The following is a 19,591-nucleotide window of genomic DNA, read 5'->3' on the forward strand; positions in this document are numbered from 1 at the left end:
GAGCTTTCCCACTAAGAACAGGAACAAGACAAGGATGCCTCTCACCACCCCTATTCATCATAGTATTGGAAGTCTTAGCAACAGCAATCGGACAAGAAAAAGAAATAAAAGGCATCCAAATTGGAAAGGAGGAAACGAAACTGTCATTGTTTGCAGGTGACATGATAATGTACATGGAAAATCATATAGACTCCACCAAAAAACTACTTGACCTAATAAATGAATTTGGCAAAACAGCTGTATACAAAGTCAATACTCAGAAATCAAAGGCATTCCTGTATACCAAGAACGAAACTGCAGAAACAGAAATCAGGAAAAAAATCCTATTTGATATAGCTACAAGAAAAATAAAGTACCTAGGAATAAACCTACACAAGGAGGTAAAAGACCTGTACTCAGAAAACTACACAACATTGAAAAAAGAAATTAAGGAAGACAAATATAATTGGAAGCATGTACCATGCTCATGGATTGGAAGAATTAACATCATCAAAATAGCCATGCTACCCAAAGCGATTTATAGATTCAGTGCAATCCCTATTAGAGTACCCATGACCTATTTCACAGATATAGAGCCAACATTTCAGAAATTCATATGGAACCATAAGCAACTCCGAATAGCTGCAGCAATTTTGAGAAAGAAGAAGAAAGCAGGAGGGATCACAATACCTGATATCAAACTGTATTACAAGGCCACTGTAATCAAACCAGCTTGGTACTGGCATAAAAACAGTCACATAGACCAATTGAACAGAACAGAGAGCTAAGAAATATACCCAAGTCTTTATGGTCAATTAATATTTGACAAAGGAGGCAGCAGCATAAAATGGAGCAAAATAGCTTCTTCAACAAATGGTGTTGGGACATCTGGACAGCTACGTGCAAAAAAATGAAACCCAAGCACCAACTTACGCCATACACAAAATTAAATTCAAGATTGATAAAAGACTTAAATATAAGTCATAACGCCGTGAAAGTCCTAGGGGAAAACATTGGCAGGAAAATCTCAGACATTCCACGCAGCAACATCCTCAAGGACACGTCCCCTAAAGCTAGGGACATAAAGGAAAGAATAAAGAAATGGGACCACATCAAAATAAAAAGCTTCTGTTGGCTAAAGAAAACAGCATTAAAATAAATAGAGAACCAACCATATGGGAAAACATATTTGCCAGTGATACCTCAGACAAGGGCCTGATTTCTAAAATATAGAAAGAACTCACACGACTGCACTCCAGGAAGACAAGCGACCCAATTAGTAATTGGACAAAAGACTTGAACAGACACTTCTCCAAGAGGGCCCAGAGACATATGAAAAGATCCCCAGCATCACTAGCCATCAGAGAGATGCAAATTAAAACCACAATGAGGTACCATCTCACAACATTCAGAATGGCCAACATAAACAAATCCACAAACAAGTGTTGGAGAGGATGCGGAGAAAAGGGAACCCCAGTACATTGTTGGTGGGAATGCAGACTGGTGCGGCCACTGTGGAAAACAGTATGCAATTTCCTCAGAAAACTAAAAATGGAATTGCCCTTTGACCTAGAAATTCTGCTGCTGGGATTATACCCTAAGAACCCTGAAACACCAATCCAAAAGAACCTATGCACCCCAATGTTCATAGCAGCACAATTCACAATAGCCAAGTACTGGAAGCAAGCTAAGTGCCCCTCAGCAAATGATTGGATCCAAAAACTATGGTACATTTACACAATGGAATTCTATGCAGCAGAGAGAAAGAAGGAGCTTATACCCTTTGCAACAGCATGGATGGAACTGCAGAGCATTATGCTAAGTGAAATAAGCCAGGCGGTGGGGTACAAATACCATATGATCTCACCTTTAACTGGAAAATATTCGAGAGAAGAAAAATCAAACAAAATGTAACCAGGGACATTGCAGTTAAGAACAATGTAAGAATAGACAGGGGGGAGTGAGGAGGGGACAGTGGGGAAAGGGGATTACAGGAACTACTATAAAGGACACATGGACAAAATCAAGCGGGAGGGTAGCGGCGGGGGAGGGACGGGGATTCGACTGGGGTGGGGTGGTGTGAAGGGGAGAAAAGGCATATAACTGTAATTTAAATACAATATAAATTTAAAAAAAGAGAAAATCTGTAAAGATTAAATGCTTAGGTAGTTAAGAGTTGGTTTTGAAACCACTTCTTGCACCTGATAGAAACCTAACATTTTCTATCTAGTTGTCATGTTGATTGTATCACATTAGAAAAACAATGGAACCCATCCATTCTCGATTGAAATGAAATCTGTGCACCACAATTAAATAACTGTCATGGAAAAAGGCAATGACTCCTGTGGTTTGCTCCTAGGAAGACGAATTGGCTAGCAAAAACAGTCAATATGGTGATTTGGCTCAAATGGAGAAAAAGTTCTTCTTTCTGCTAATTCCAGAATTTTCTTCAGTTTTACACCTGTTTTAATTAAAAATGTAAATGTAATTTAGTAATGAAGAAAATTCTTCTTTATCGCTTACAAAAAAGCAACCACACTGGTATTTTTCATAGTTTGTTTTCTGTGAAATATCAATGCTGAGCACACTTGAACTGTAGAATGAACAGTTTGTTTTAGGAACTTTTGGGGAGGATAGCTGAGGGAGTTCATGATTTGTTATCAGATGGCCTGAGTTTGTTCCACTTCCTTCCATTAGGTGCTTCGGTGACCTTCCAGTCCTCAGTTTCCCTTATCCACATCAAAAGTCCGTGTTTCAAACAGAAACATAGATGCATGGAACTGACTGACAGTTACTGGAGGAAAGGGGTTGGGAGTAGATGAAAGGTGGTGAAGGGATAACCAAAGAACATTTATGTGTGGCCCATAGATATGGACAACAATATGGGGGATTGACTGAGGGAAGGCAGAGGCTGGGACTGGGTGGAGGTGTTAAAAAGGGAAAAAAGTGGGAGCAACTGTAATAGCATAGACAATAAAAAATACATTGCTGAATACAAAATAAAAATGAAATAAAATTAAAAACTAAAATAAAATTATGTGTTTCATAGGACCTTTAGGACAACTGAGATGACATTCATAACTGTCTGCAATGAAGTATGTGTTTACTAAACATACCAATTACTTCGGTGACACCAACAAATTTTAGTAGAGCCTTTCCTGAAGGAGGATTTAGTTTTAATGAGCAACTTAATCAATGAGAAATATTTTGTTGAAATAGCTGATTTAACAAATTCTCATATTATCATATGGTATATGGTAAAGTGACGTTGGAAGGCACTGTACAATCTTACTGGATATTTGGTAAAGGTCAAATTCCACAGTCTTCTGGAAATGAGAAGTAGGGGCCCTTAAATAACATTATCACAGGTCAGAGAGGTTTTTAAAATTCCTAGGAATGTTCAAGGGAGGGAATGGCTATTAATGTACCTAACCCCAGGCGACCCTGGCCCAGGAAGTTCACAACATTCTTCCAGTTGGATCAGGTCAGGAGGTAATTTTTTTTGAGAGAATGAGAAAAGCACTAATGGGGGAACTGGTTAGGAGAGCATGTAGTCATTGCAATTCTGAGTTCTTCTGGAATAAGAGAGCAGAACAGTTGAATCACTTAAATGAAGATTGCAAACTTCAGACGTTAGACCAGTTTTTGCATCTGGGAACCCATGCAAAAATTCCAAGACATAAGAGAAAGAGGTCAGGAAGGTAGATGGAAAAGTAGACAAACTGTTTGGGGTTTTGTACAGTCTAATATGATAATGTTAAGATCTGTCCTTCCCTTTTTATTCCCACAAGACTTCTCTCCAGTTTGCTTCAGGGGTCTCCATACAAGTTTGGGGTTGGGGCATGTCCTCACCAATGAACAAAGAACAAGAATAGTACCAGATGCCTGCTCTGCACCACATGCCTCAAGGTCTCATATATCATCTCAATTAATCTTCACAGTAACCTTGTAAGAAAGATACTAGAACACTTATTTTCTAGATAAGGAATCAAGGCTCAGAGAGGGTAAGCAATCTGCTTGAGTCGTACAGCTTAGATGTGGTAGGGTGCAGTTCAAACACAGGTGTACCAAGATAAAATGCCTAGACACACACTTTCTTCTTCTTATTCCAGGGTCTCAAAGGGAGGAAAGGGTAACAATTTATCAGAGAAGCTCATTTGTCCAAAAAGCATCTAAGAATTAGTTTTATTGTACTCATTTCTAAAGCATGGTCTGTTCACAGAGTGTGCTTCAATTACAGATAACTGGGTGCTGACTTCCTGTATGAGAATAATTAGAGCAACTCTTGAAAAGCACCTAAAATGTGAGGGACTTTAGGGATGGAAACTTGAAATGACTTGTGGTTATGAGGAAGCACATTAAATAAAACAGTGAAGTCTATTAGTATAGAGAAGTGAGAGAGCTTTCTAAAACACAACTTTAGAGAGTTAGAAAGGCTGAGAAAGGCAGTCTAACTAGTTCCCTTGGGGATTTCATCAATCCATTCTTAGCTCTAATACAGTCAGTTGTACTGATGTTTTAGATGTGTGTGCATGTACACTTTTGAAAATGTTAGTTGGTTTGGTTACAAATGAGCCAATTTCCATTTGGGGCTGAAACAGTTATATAGATGTTACCACAATTTAGTCTATTCACTAAGTTGCAGAGCCTGCCTATATCAAATTAGGGGTTAAATTTTCTTCTCCACTTTATTAATATTTGCGTATTTATTTCCTTCCCAAAATGCATAACCAAAAGGCCAAATAATGAGAGATACAGAGAGCAAGAAAAAAAAAAAGAGAGATACTCTCTTTTCTACACATGCATTTTATCACCCCAGTCCCAACTTGAGCTCCCTTGGGAAAAACCTTCCAAAACAGGCAGAATGATGTCCTTCCTGTCACAACACAATTTTTCAGCTGCCAGGGGAAAACTACATATTGTATGCTAAACAACAACCAAGAGAGAATAGATAATAACCACTCCCCAAGGGCATTGCATCAACTTTCCCAAGAAAGGGCTGTAGAAATGATCTTGAAGTGATTATTAACTCTACACTTTTAGAGAGACAAAGTGGATTCTTGTTCTTATTTGTCGGGGTGACCATCCTGCTTTTTTGCAGGCAGGTCTCCATTTGTATTTTAATTTAGATCACAAATGGTCTAAGGCATGGGAACAGAGAGGATGGGGTCACATCTGGGCTAAGATTAATCTTAATGAAAAGAAAAGTCTGCAGTGGGTTTTAAATTTTTTTCTTGGTCCTCCTCCCAAGATGTTTTTGTAAGTGCAAAAATTCTGTGATGTCCATAGCATTATGTGTGAAAACCACATGTTTTGATGCAATACAACTCTACACCATTCTTACTCGGAGGCTTCTAAGAAACATGTGCAACTTTGAAGCACCAGATTGAAACCAAGTGTAGCCTGGAAAGGCTTCTCTGCATTTCCTCAGTACTCAGAATGTTGTGGGTCAGTGCCCAAATTCCTCAAGTAGCTGCCATATAAAAACTCGTATTTCCTTTTTTTTTTCTTTTTTGTTTTTAAAAACCACACAGACCTACATCTAAGGGTTTTGCAAACTGGCACACAGTGGCCCTGCTCTCTCCTCTCACATCTCCTTTAATGAAAAACTTCGAGGCCTCATAACTGAGCTGTTGAAAGCACTACCACATTATCTCTGTGGCAGCCTTTCATTATCTCTGCCAGTGGGTTCTGCTAAAACCCCAGAATGGTTAGCACTATTTTTATCAAAAGCAAATAGAAAATAATAATTTCCTCAGGATACACATCCTTTCAGAAAATAAAAAAAAAAGGTCTCATTTTGACAGAAAAAGGAAATGTATCAAGAGAGTCAGTTGAGAGCCCTCTTCTTTTAACATTATCTATTCCCCCAACCAAAGTGGTGTAGAGATTCTTAGGCTTGAAAGAGGTCTCTTAAGGTGATTCAGTTGTCTCCCCACAGCTTTGATTGTAGCAGATAAGAATCTATCTAATTTCTAAACCTGCCAAGAATAGAGATTGCCCACCCATCCCTGGCACCTTGTTGCAGTGTTTAATAGCCCTCAATGTCAGAAAACATTTCCTGATGCCCACCCAAGCCCCCCGGTGTTGCAGTTTGTGCCTGTCTTCTCCTGATATGTCCTCAGATAGGTGGAGTACATCTCTCATCACCTGTGTGTCAGGGTCTTTCACAAACTCCAAGACTCAGAGTCAGCCACTCCTTACTTTTCCCTTTTCCAGACCAAAACCAGCAAATTTCTTCCTTTAACTTTTTTTGGGGAGTCCCAATTTCTCTGTCATGTTTTTGGCTTGTCTCTGAGCCCCGGCCACATTCTAGCTCTCCCTTTCCTGAAGAGAGGGTGCCACAGTGGGAGATCCCTGGGGGCCCATGCTGCTGTTTTCAGATTTGGAAATAGTTCTTATCTCAGGGTCACAATGAAATTTTTTGATTAGTTCCTAAAAGTAGTACTGGGAGAAATATTTCTCAATTTTATGTACCTATGGGAAATTAACTAAAATTTTCCCACAGAATATGTTAAAACAAATGGCCTAAATCATGTATTTTCTGGTTTAAATTATGGCTGGATTTTTAAAGGTGAAGAATAATTATGGTCAATTTAGCATCAAATAACAAATCATCAAGAGCTTTGTATTTTGTTCTTGCGATATTAATATGAAAGACATAATTTACTGTCCTGAAATGTTAAAATTCATCATAAACGGGGCACCACATAGAGTCAAACCAAACAAAAGGAATGAAACCAAATAGTTATTGAAGAGCACAAACAGTTCATTTATCACCAGTTAAAGTCCAGTAGGCATCTGCTGTGTGCATAGCTGTTCTGGAGATGTGCCCACCCTTCACCCAGTTCTGAAGTATATCAGGGTGTTCCTGACTCAAGAGTTTACATTCTTTGAAATTTTGTTTTGCATGTGCTGAACAACTGCTTGGCATTAACTTTTCATATGTGAAATATAAATTACTGCCATGCCAAGGAGACCCTTTGGGCATAATGTCAATTTTGGCTCTTGCTTGGATACCCCTACTCTAGAAATGAACTAGTGAGACCATTCCAATTTTTCAAGCATCTTAAAGGAAATTCTAGCTCACCACATAACATTCTTTTGCAGAGAAAGAGAAGTGGCCCAAGCCATAAGAAATGACTTACTCTGATAAACAGCTTATAAATTCAGAAAAAATAAGGATCATGGTTATAAAGAAAAAGTGTTAATTCTTGGGTCAGAGTGCACTCAAACTATTCTTTTTGGAGGCATAGCTTATATGTGACAGCACAATAGGTTGTTTACATGTTATTGTTTTAAAAAATAAATGTTAGTTATATTCTTAGGACATTTACTTCCAAGGCATAGAAAACCAAGAGATTATCTAATTAATTTTCACAAATGAAATCTGGTTTGGGGTGGGTGTTGGTCAATTAGGTTATTGCCACCTACAAGCAGACAAAAGTGAGAGCAATTTAAGAGTCCCTGTAAGGTCACAATGATTCAGTGCTGGGATGATTAATTCACACATATGGGAGTGAGGGGACTAACATTCTATTCCCTCTCTGATATATGTTTTCCAGGAACTCTCCAATGAACCAAAGGCTTAGGAGAGTTTTCTGATGTCTTTTGTTCACCACTGGTGTGTGATAAAATTATTCATTCAAGAAGATAAACTCAGAAAATATGAGAACTGAAAAAATCTTGGAGATAGTTCAAGATAACTTTCCTCTATCTTGATAGGGCAAATTAAGCCTCAGCTACATTATCCAAAACCAGGCACACATGCTTATCTAGTGACTACAGAGAGAGTATTCTGGCTCTTTCATTCCACCAACTGAACAGTGAACATGACTTTATTTCTGGAGTAATAAAACAAATTTGAAGTTCATTTAAGCCACGACAGCTATTTTCTTCTCATACTTGACACTTCTGTTGCCTCTTTTGGGGCTGTTAAAAGTGTTTACAGACCATTCCATGTGTTTCTTCTGGTAAATAAGAAGTAGTTTTTATGTTATATTTGGAGGCATATTTCACCTACTAGCATAAAATATATAATAAGCTTCCAATTCATCCCTCTCCTCCACCAAGGCATTCCATTCTTCATGTTCTTGGCAACTGCTTGCCGGGAATAGCACTATGTGAAAAAGTAATTACTGCATCAACTAAGGAAGGAATCTGATTCTATCAGCTTGTCTAGGCTTTTGCAGATAAAGGAGAGAAAAGCCATGGCTTACTAAAAATACTGCAGTTTTTTTACCTTTTGAAAATTAATTCTTTTGTAATGATTAGGTATAGGGAAGAAAGGAGTTAAGGACTTCTTGACAGTTTGCTCAATAGAAACTTTGTAACATCACTTCTCCTAGTCTTCTTTGGCACAGAACCAGTCATCTGTATCAATGGCTCTACTCCCTCTTTAATAAATTGTAAATTGAGCAATATAACTCTTCCCATGTCCAAGACTAGTCAGCCAAAATACTGTGTTCAGAAATTGGCTGGCTATATGTTATAACTTGTCTTTTATCACTTTCTTTCATTACAGTCCTGTGGTTGGTTTTTTGTAGATTTTAAGGACGTATTCACTAGCAACTCACTTCATTTGGGTGTATGCTCCATGTTATTCTGTGCTTGTGCTAGACCAAAATGCCACATTTTGCAACTATATTCAGATGATCACTAAGCATGTAAAAGGGTCAGTTTGGGGGGTTGCTAAGGCTACTTCTGTAAGACTTCTCTTTTCAAAATTGATAAGATTGGTCAAATATATTAACTTTTGTTTGTGTTGCTGTTGGCTTATTCTTGAATCTTTGTTCACTCTCCTTATACTTGTGAATACATATGAACACTTAAAGATACAAGGTCCGGTGAAAGAAAAGCCTTTCCTTTCATTTATTTTCTATTAGAATTCTTCAGAAATGGAATGTACATCTTTGTCAGTAGAAGTATTTACACATAGAACATATTTCTGTGCTAACTGGGAGACTGGAACAGATACTTTCTAAAACCCCTTCTGAAGTTAAGATTTATTGAAATGATACTCAAACATTTAATTCAGTGATTTTCGACCTTTTTCATGTCATGGCATACATAAACTAATTACTAAAATTTTGCAGCACACTAAAAAATATGTTATGCTTTTTGCTCATCTGACAAAAAATAAAGGTATAATTTTGATTCATTCACACGGGACAGCTATTATTGTGTTGGCTGTTGTTACTTTTTTATTTGGCAATCTAAGGGAAAAGAGGTCAGTGCCCTGACTAAATAGTCAGGTATTGCATGTTTTAAAAATTTTTGTGGCACAGTGGTTGAAAATTGTTGTTTTAGTTCAATGCAGGGGGGCCAAGGGAATTTTAATAGATATAAATGGAACACTTTTTTGTTTTGTTACTGTTATTATACTTTTACTTGAAAAAATAAAAATGTTTTTTTGTTGTTGCTGCTGCCGCTAAAGGAATCATAGGGGTTAGGGTTTTTGTTCTAAAACAAGAGAAGAGCAGTTTAATTGTTTGGTATGTGGAAATTATCTTAAGTTGTGGCAGTGCTGCAGATGTTTCCACAGGAGCAGCGTGAGCCTGGGTTAGCCTTTCCTGAAGAAAGGAGGAAACCCTGTGTGACCCAAGGCAAAGGTACACATGCCACATGCACAGGTCATCTCCTTGCATGTCTAGAGTCAACACTCTTCTAAAGGCAGCAAAAGCAGATAATCACCACACCTCCTGTTGGAGGTGGTAAACAACTCAAGTGTGGACCAGCAGAACATATCTGTGGGCTTACAATTCAAGTCAACCGTGCAGGGAGGAGGGAAACAGAGCAAGCCCAGTTTCATTTCCCAGTAACTCCCCTGACTTGAATTAAGGTGTGAACTAAGGAGGACAGCTATAAAAATAACAGCATACAAACCACAGAAAGACAGGTTATTCCCATTTAAGAGCAGTGTGAGTCATAAATACTTTCCTATAATTGCACAATATGAGTGAAAGACCCTCAGGGACAAATTATAGTTCTAGAGTTCTAGATGGCCTCTGCATGTGACAAAGAACAATGGCCATTCAATAACGCCACACAACATCTACCAACCTGAACACCAAATACACTGACAACTTGATGGAAAGAAAAAAAGTCAAACATTCATTCTCAGAGCATCCTTATTTTATTGATTTTTACTGTCAGCCTTCTTTGTGTAATTACAGGACAACTTTGAACATACTGAAGACTCTCAGAATATCACCACTGAGATTTTCCTCAAGACTCCATAAACACAGTGATTGATAAAGCAATTTCAAGCGACTGTAATCTTGGACTGTTATTCCTATTAATGTGAATTATTGACACCAAATAACCAAAATGATTTCTATATGTCCATGTGGTTACAGAGAAATTGTTAGAGCCCTGCTTAGATACCGGAGAAGCCCTGATATTTTATCACTTTCCTGTATTTATGTGGTCCTGTACCATGATTACCCTGGAACTGCAGGCATTTCCCTCCCCATTCTGAGCCTCGGTTTTCTGATCTATAAAGTGGAGGCAAACTATTTGCCCAGCTTCCTTTGGAGGCTGGAGAAAGTGTTAGTCAATTATCATCTGCATTCTTGTCTGTGGCTTGTAAGAAATTCAGATAAATAAGAGCATTGAGTGTATGGTGTTAATGTGAGTCACCAAAGATGCTCTTATGCGTAGTGTTGTAAGAAGAGCTAGCCCATGTCTTCTCTCTCCCCTGACTTTGCAGCATGCAGAAACCCACGTCCACTGAGCCATGGCCATCCTCAGAGTGAGTAAGCCTATCGAATGTAAACATCTGGTGGTTTCCACCTTTCAAGTGTCTTACAGAAAATTGAGCCAGGAACTCCATCTGGCACTCCATTTGCTAAATTTCCCATTGATGTCAAATGCCAGGAAATGTGGCTGTTAAAAATCCCAAAGAATAAGATTTCCACTCAGCAGCATGCACCACATTTGGTGAAGCAAAAGCCTTCCGCTGCATGGTCTGGTCACAGACCCTCGCACACTGGCTCTCTGATCTCAGCTGTGAAATTCATAGACATTTGGCTGAGAAAAATGGGCTGTTCAGCCTCAGTGGTTTATTCATGAGCTGGGCGCCTATAGAGGGCAGTGTTGCATGTCTGCAAAAGTCCACACTGCCTAGCAAGACCAAGGAAAGCTCTCACCTCTGGTCTTCTTCCACACTCTAGTATCGGTTTAATAATAAACACGATCAATTAAAGCAACTACTCATGAAACATGCCTTCTGATCAAAGCTCATTATTGCTAATCACCACTTTGATATTACAAACGACTTCATAATACTTTTTAATCATTATTCTTAACAGTACTTTTTTTGCAGAAGGCCACATCCACTAGCCTCACTTTTCAGAAGATTGAGTGAGATACAGAGAGGTTAACTGGATGGCTTGAGTCATTCGGTCCAGAACCAGGCAGATCTAGAAGGAAAACTCAGGATTTCTGCAGTATCTTGGGAGTTCTTAAAATGGCACTTTGCTATCTTTGAATGAAAATCATCAACAGTCTTTGTTTGCTCTTGATTAATTAGGGATGACTGCCTGGCTTGATGATTAACTGGGACTTTGCAGATGGGACCTCTTTCCCCACCATCCCCTAATTACTGTTATCTAAGTTAAAGTTGATAACTGATGACCAAGCCAGTTAACTAGGCCCATTCTACAACCCAAGAAAGGAGTTAGGAAGGGTTGGAAAACATATAAAATGAGGCCAAATAGTGAAAGCGATTCAAACACTTAGGGGTATCAGTGTTTCATCTGTAGGTGCTCCCTCTCTACTAGCAAATAACTAAGAACAGATTGTCCAGAGCTTGGGAGCTGTCAGATCTTTGTCTTGTACTCTACCACCATTGATCCCTAACAGCTACAGAATCTCATTTTGCACATTCCAAAGACATTGAAACATTTTTTGGCTATGAACATACTAGCTTTGGTGTTACCTAAACACACAGTGTAATGTGCTGGTAGCTGAATAAGAGTTAAATCCTTCCTGTTATGGATAAAGTGTAATCTCTAAAGTGGAAACCATTTCTTCTAAAATGGCACTGATAAATGGAATCAAGTGATAAACAGTCTCATAACAATGTAGTCTCATTCATTGTCAATTTATCTCTAAAGCACTGCTAGGAAAAAGAAGGCCTTATGATCTAAGTAGGTATTGTTGTATACTTGAAAATGACAGACTAAGATGACAAGGATTGCAGTCAGACCTTGACAATAAATGTGCAGTGTGGTCTGGTGGAGCTTCAGGGTCAGGCAACAGAAGTACCAGGTTTGGGAGGGTCAAAAATTTATATGTCTCTGGTGGCAGCTCTGTGTCTGGCACCTCACTCCACTGCCTAGAAAAGACTGTTGGTCCCAGATCAGCAAGTGTTACTTTCGCTCTGAGTAAGCCCTGTGCCAGTCTTGGGGCACACGGAAGGGTGGAGGAAAGCACAGTGCTTTGACGACTCTGGCCTGGTCTATGGTGACACACCCAAGTTTGAAGGGTTTGTGCCCACATCCTCTCCACTGCAACTGGGTAGCTGGTGGCAAACACCTTTGCAAGAACTGGCATAAGCAGTGACAGCTAGGACTCAGGTGGATCTTGATATAAATGGGCTACGTACTATTCTTCTCAGATATATCTTAAATCAGTCCAGGACATTTGGAGACTGCTATAAACGATTTGGTCCAAAGTCTGTACAAGTTTCTCTGATCCAAAATGGCACCTTGTATCCAGGTGCTTTGGGTGCAACCAGCTGTTTCATCTCAAATTAGGCATGAAATGACTCAAGCTAATGTAGTCCAAACTCTCACTTCATGAACAAGGACACTGAGGCTCACAGAAGTGGGAAGACTTGCCACAAGGTTGTGATGTGTGGTAAAGAATAGTCTGCTTCTAAAGTCAAAATTTTGACTCCCGCAGCCATGGTTCAGCAGAGTCTCTCTGATTCTTGCATTGTCCTTTATAACATTTTGAGTTGTTGAGAAGATGACATAAATGAACACACATTCTAGTGTGCTTCAGAATTTTCTGCAGTACTTGTTAAACATGCAGATTCCAGCAGAGATTTGGATTCAGGTTTCCATGGGTCATTCTTTGTGGAGCACAATGGAGACAAATGTGAGTCCTTGCTGTCTCTTCCTGGCACAGCTTCCAACTCAGTGTCTCTTTACTCTGTTTTCTAGTCCCAGATATGATCCTGATAATGTAGCTTAAATTTAGACAGTAGAAACAACCGTCAGTCTTATTCACCTTACACTCCACCCCTGGATCTTATCACCCCTTACACTCTCTTCTGGATCACAACAGTTTTCTCTTCCCTTGGCTTCATTTAGGGCATAGAAATACAGTTGACTCTTGAACAACTGTGTAGACTTGAACTGTGGGGATCCACTGTATGCATTGTCTTTCACCATTTTATACAGGGGCCTTGTGTATTCTGTGGGTTTTGGTGTCTTCAGACAGTCCTGGAACCAATCTTCTGCAGGAACTGAGCAACCACTAAGTTTTTGAGGAGTTAAAATTTATATATGGGTTTTCCGCTGACCAGAGGTTGGCACCCCTTATCACCTGTGTTGTTCAAGGCTCAAATGTACACATTCTGTCTAGCTGTTTCCTGTATTACACCTGCCAGCAGATCTGAGATGTGAATAAAGTGAACCCAGGTCTACATTGTAGAACATAGGCCGTGATATCTTAACCTGCTATGTCCTATTGTTAGCATAAAAGTAGGCAAAGCTGAGTTCGATTTAAGTGACTTGTTGATGAAGATGTTGTATGGTGCCCATAACATCTTGGTGCTTCTCTATGGTCTAATACTGACATTATTCATGAAACACAACACATCTGTAATTGGTATTTAAGTACAAATATATGTACATTGTCTGGGCCAACCCAGTAGCACTCAATATGTTTTTATTTCTGATTCTCACCACAACAAATTTTCTACAATTTTTCCAGAAATAAAAGATTAAAGTCAATGCAGCTACAATAAGCTAATTCACTATATCCTTTCTGTTGTTCCTACAATTTGAATTATTTATGTTTAAAGTTACATAACTACAAATATTTCAACACTGTCCAAACATTTTATAAACACCTAGTATTTCTTTTCAAAAATATTCTGATCTTGTTATTGAAAAGATAAAATTGTAATCAAGGAAAATTGAAGAGAAAATAATTTTCTATTCAAACACATCAGCTGATTTTATTCTTTTCAATTTTCTTCCTGTCCTTGTCCATATACTTGTAATTCAAGGTGTGTTTTCTGGTCTCAGTTCAGCCATTAACAAGTATGATTCAGAGAAATGAGCTAAACTTTAACAAGTAGGAATAAATGTCCATCTCATTCATGTCATTGGGTAGTTATGGGGGTCTGGAGATAATGAAGGTGAAAATAGTTTGCATGCTGTAAAGTGCCTTACATGCCAAAAAGATTGTTTTCTTGATCTAAGACTCTCATTTCATGGTGATGTTCTTTATGTCTCCAAAAGCTTTTGGCACTTTTTTTGAGGTTGACAAATACAAGGTAAAATGAAGAAAGATAAAAGGATCTGCAGAGATGTCAGAGTATCCTACGTGAAGAAAAAAGAGCTGAAAAGCTACTTACTTAATATGTGAAGACCTATGATAAACTGACAGTGGGGACCACTTGTTACCCATCTTCTCAGATGTCAAATAAAGAAGTTACAGGCTTCAACTGAAGTGAGAATTTAATTTTTTTTTAAAGATCAACATATTGACTGTGAGGATATTTACCAACTAGGAGGAGCTAGAACAACACAGGTTCACCTGATTTGTCCTGAAGAATGTTACATTTCTCTATCTTCATGTATAAACCACACTTAAACTTCATTAGGTAAAGTAAGCAATGGATTCTGTGGGCTTATCAGTAATTTAGGTAGGGTACAACAAGAATGTCTTGCCCCATTACACAACGGCTGAGACTTCAGTTGGGAAGATTTGAAAGGCTGGGAGTAACTTACATGAATGGGCCTGGATTCATCTGTAGGTTTCTTCACTCACATGTCAAATGCCTGGTGTCAGGTTGGGCATCTCTCTCTATGGAGAGTCGAGACCTTTCCGTGATATCATTACACATGGCTTCTCCAACATGACAGCCCTAGGGTGGTTGGATGTCTTACATGTGGCTCAGGGGTCCAAAAGCAAATGCAAAGCCATGTGGCCTTTTGTCACTTAGCTTTAGAATCACATAAATGCCACTTTTGTTCAACCAGGATGGTGGAAGTAGTCAGAGTGCTGTCAGACTCAAGCAGAATTGATGCAGATGTGGCTCTTAATGGAAGAGTGTCAAAGAATTTGTGGCATGTTTGAAAACCACCACAAAGAACTGACTGCAATTCATTTACTCATTCAACCATCCAGCATTTAAGCACAGATACCAGATCTAAGTCAAAGGAACTAAGAATAATTATGCATGTCCCTGCTTGCCTTTGAGGAGTTCATGACAGCTGGTAGAGGAGAAGGTAGCCTCAAATTGAGGTGATGAACTGAGGGACCCAGTGAAGTCCATTTGGGTTTTCTGCCACTAAAGCTCTTCTCTGAGATTCTGAGTACTCAAGGGAAAAATTCCTCATCCTCTGAATGCAGGTAAGCCAGCAACAAGTACTTTTTCAATTTGCTTTTATTTCTACCCTTTGGCTCATGCGTTCTGGATTGTGGGCACAGGGATCCCTAATTTTTGACAATGAGTCCCCTTCTCAATGTAAACAGCTGAGGAAAGTGCCAGCATGGCTGAGTGTGATGCATTCTAACGTGATCACATGCTGACACTGATGGGCAAGTGGAGCTGTGTTAAACGTGGTTTGCTGAGCGCTTTCCAGGAGGGCCTGGGAGTTTCACAGCAGGGTGGGTTGCAGTCCATGCCTCTCTGTCCATCCAGGACAGGCTGTTAGAGCAGCAGCCTGTTTTTAGGCTCTCGGGGGAATTTACCAGGTTAAGCAGAGTGACTTTTAATCATTTCTCTTATGTTCTCCAGTTTTTAAATTTTTCACAGGGCAGATAATACAATTAAGCAACCTCAAATCAGCCTCCTGCTGCCACCACTTAAAATAACTTTATGACTGAAACTGGCCCCATTGTCAGGTTGACCACACTTGACTCAGAATGAGTTTTTTACTTGTCTAGCCTCTCCTGAGCCCCCTCCACGGCACAAGGGAGGGCTGAATAAGCTCAGTTTACCTTTCAGCTCAGAGTGACATTTTCTTTCCTTTGCTTTTTTGGTCAGGGCCAGAGAAGTTAGCACTCCATTGCTGGCGGTGAAGTGCTCTCTGTCCAAAGAATCGCTTATCCAACAATCTCCTTCCTTCTGACTTGAACAAAATGTCCACCATTAATTGTCATTTTAATGGCCTTGTGGATTGGCCTCTAAAAGATTCAGTGGAGTCAAACATCTTCTGGTTAAGTGCATTAACTCATGAACAACAGTGGTCATCATAACCAACATTTATTGAGCATTATATGTGCCAGGCTCTTTGATGATCTCTTTTTTTGCAATGTCTCATAAAATCCCTATTTCACCAGTGGTAATTTTATGAGTCAGTCACTATTATTATCCTCATTTCAAAAATAAGAAAAATGTGGCTTCTGGAGGTTAAATAGCATGACCCGGGTATCAGTATCAGAGCCAGGATTTGAACCCGAGTCTATTTTAGCCCTAAACTTCTGTTTTCAACTACTACACAGTTACACAGCTATACAGTTGGCAAAGAGCAGGAAACTTGGGGTTTGGGATACCTGACAGTTATGTTCTGATGGTGGGGGCAAGAGGGAGAGTATGGCATTGTTCCTTAGGGGAAACACTTGGGACTTTAAGAAGATGCAAAAATAGGACATAGGGGGTACTGAACAGAAATCTATACATTCAACATTTATTGAACACCACTATGTATAGAGAATTACATTAGGGATTAGGGGTGTGGGGTCAGGCTACTTATTCCACTGCTCAACATGCTGCATATACTTCTACTTGCTGGCTCTGGGTTAATGGCAGGAAGTATATTGGGTGTCCAGGCTGAGGCAGGAACAAAACCTCTAGCCAGTTTTTCTTGTTCTCTGGCGTTTAGACCACTAGTTCTCTGCCCTCTTCCAGGGACATATCACTGTTGTCAATGGCTGGGACTGATACTGCCTTGTCAAATAAACCTGACAACAATTACAACAGTAATAGCTCATATTTACAGAGCACTTACTAAGTGCCAACCATTGCTTTAAGCTCTTTGCACCTATTACATAGAACAGATAGTGAGTAACATTATTATTCCCAGGACTGAGGCTCAGAAGGGTTTAGTGACTTTTACAACTCCGTATCTTCCCTTTGGTCAGTTAGGTTGGCATCTCTATCCATTTCCAGCACTATTTTCTGCCCCTACAACAGTGTGTATGTTTGGAGGAATCACTGGTGCAGTGAAGTCATGAGTGTTGTATATGGACCAGCAAGGGGGGAGCAAGAGTCACTCAGGAGAGGCAAGAGGGAAACCTCTAGCCAATCTCAAAATCAGCAATAGGGGTGCTTTCCATCTGGAAGACCTAACCACAGGTGCAATGGTATCTGGGGATCCCAGTGCACCTCCCATACCAGCCATACTCTCAGTTGCCCTGACTTAGCCCCTGAAGTCACAGAAGACCCCAAAAGGTCTATTACATTTGGGTGATGCAGGAACATCCAGGTGGAAGAAAATAAGAAAAAAAGCAGAACCCAAAGCCCCAGGGGGCAGAGTGGCTTGGAAACGCAGGAGAGCTCCCCATGTGAGCAGCAGGAGCTTCCTGGGGACCCAGTAGACAGGGAGCAGCTGGACTCACTGAGTGTTGTCATCCTGGGCTCATCCCTGATGGAGGGGAAGTACTCTCCTCAAAGTGAGCACTTAGTGCTGACTGAGAGACTTGATGGAAGAGGGGGGGTTGGAGGTGCCAGAGGAATCATAAATATTTTATATTGTTGAATCAAATGGAATTGGCAGAGACCTCATTCCATTCAAAATTAATAGGTGCACTGCCCAGTCTTCAAAGCTTGGAGACAAAGCAGAAGGGTTCAGCAGGATTGTGAAGCACAAGCCTAGAGCTGGAACATCCAGGGCTGGAGGCAGTTAGGCCCTGAGGTGGGCTGACCTGCAGATTTGTTTTCCTTCCCAGGAAAGCGTGGGTAACCTTGGCATCATTTCAAAGTACCAGGGAGATTCAGGTCATACTTATTAGGTTACTTATCGAAGATGAATAATCATGCTCAAATAGAGTGTCCCAGTGAGTCTGGCTGAAACAACAGGTGGAGCTCTGTGCAGGTGTGCAGTTCTGTGGGTGGAGGAACTGTGGGGGGTGGCCTCATTGCTCCCCTACCTTCAGCCAGGGCCATCACACTTCCAGCGATTCCACACAGCTAAGCATCTAGGCTTTTGGTAGAGATCGACAGGGACAGTTAATTCATTCTTCTTTGGGAATTTCCTTCTATGTTCAATAGCCTCTGAAGGCAAATGGAAGGCGATTTTCCAAGCCATTCCCTTATCCTGACTTATTTCTACAAACTGTGTCCCTGCCTCCACTTCCTGCTCACTTTTATGAACAGGGAATATGCTAGTGCTTCCTTTAGCCTTTTTTTCAGATCTGACATATTCTTAGGATATCAACTGGGAACTTATAGTCAGGGCAAGCAGTGGATCAGCCAGTCCTTGGTGAATGGGTGGGGAGTCAGGTGTAGCTTACCATTCTGGGTTTTTCTCTGGGCATGAGATAGGCTTCCAGGAAACACTGCCATTCTGCTCACCCTTTTCTTCCACTAACTATCCCAAAATCCATGTTGGTCACATCCTGTGTGTCAGTCCTACCTTAGGCTGTACAAGGAACAGAAGATAGCTCACATGACCTGCCTTCTAGAACGTGTAGATGTTCCTCTTTGTCCCTCTGTTCATACTTCTCACCCATGCACAGATCTCTGCTCTGCTCATGCTCACCTTGGCAGGAGTTGGGTGTCTGTGCCTGCCTTTTGCAGCTCCAAGAAGGAGAGGACAAATGACTTTTGACTTCTGGCAGATCGCAGCCTAGTTTGAGTCGCTGAGAAGAACTAATTACCAAGCAAAGCAAGATGGAATATTTCCTTTCAGGGTCCCTCGTAACCATGATGCCAGCATTGGCAAGAGTTGGCTGACACATTCCCTGGCAACTACCTTCAGCTAGAGGCACAGGACTTTCTCTCTTTCATTCATGTGCATTTGGGCTAGCTGCACAATGCCAGTTGCCAGTCTCTGCTGTGTCTTATGCCTCCCACTACTACCCCTCCCCCATTTCACCTGGTGCCTGGTGGGTGTGCACAGGCATGGAGAAGTTTGGACTCACAAAACAGGGCCCTGTCTCCATAGATTGACAAGGGGCAGGAGCAGTTTACTTCTTTGTAAAACGGGCATAGATTTTTCTTGAATGAGGTCATGTGTGCACAGTGCCTGGGATGGGGTAGTGATAAGAGTTTCTAGAGTTTCATTCCTACAAGAGGCAGCAGCTGAAGTGCATGCTTCCCTTGATTGCTCTGAATCACTTCTCATGGCACACATTCCATAGAATGGACGGTGAGGTCACATGAACGCCGCACACAGGCACTCACAGGGTTGTCAGCAGGCCA

This window comes from Desmodus rotundus, chromosome 4 (assembly GCF_022682495.2).
Source record: "Desmodus rotundus isolate HL8 chromosome 4, HLdesRot8A.1, whole genome shotgun sequence".
Taxonomy (NCBI): Eukaryota; Metazoa; Chordata; class Mammalia; order Chiroptera; family Phyllostomidae; genus Desmodus; species Desmodus rotundus.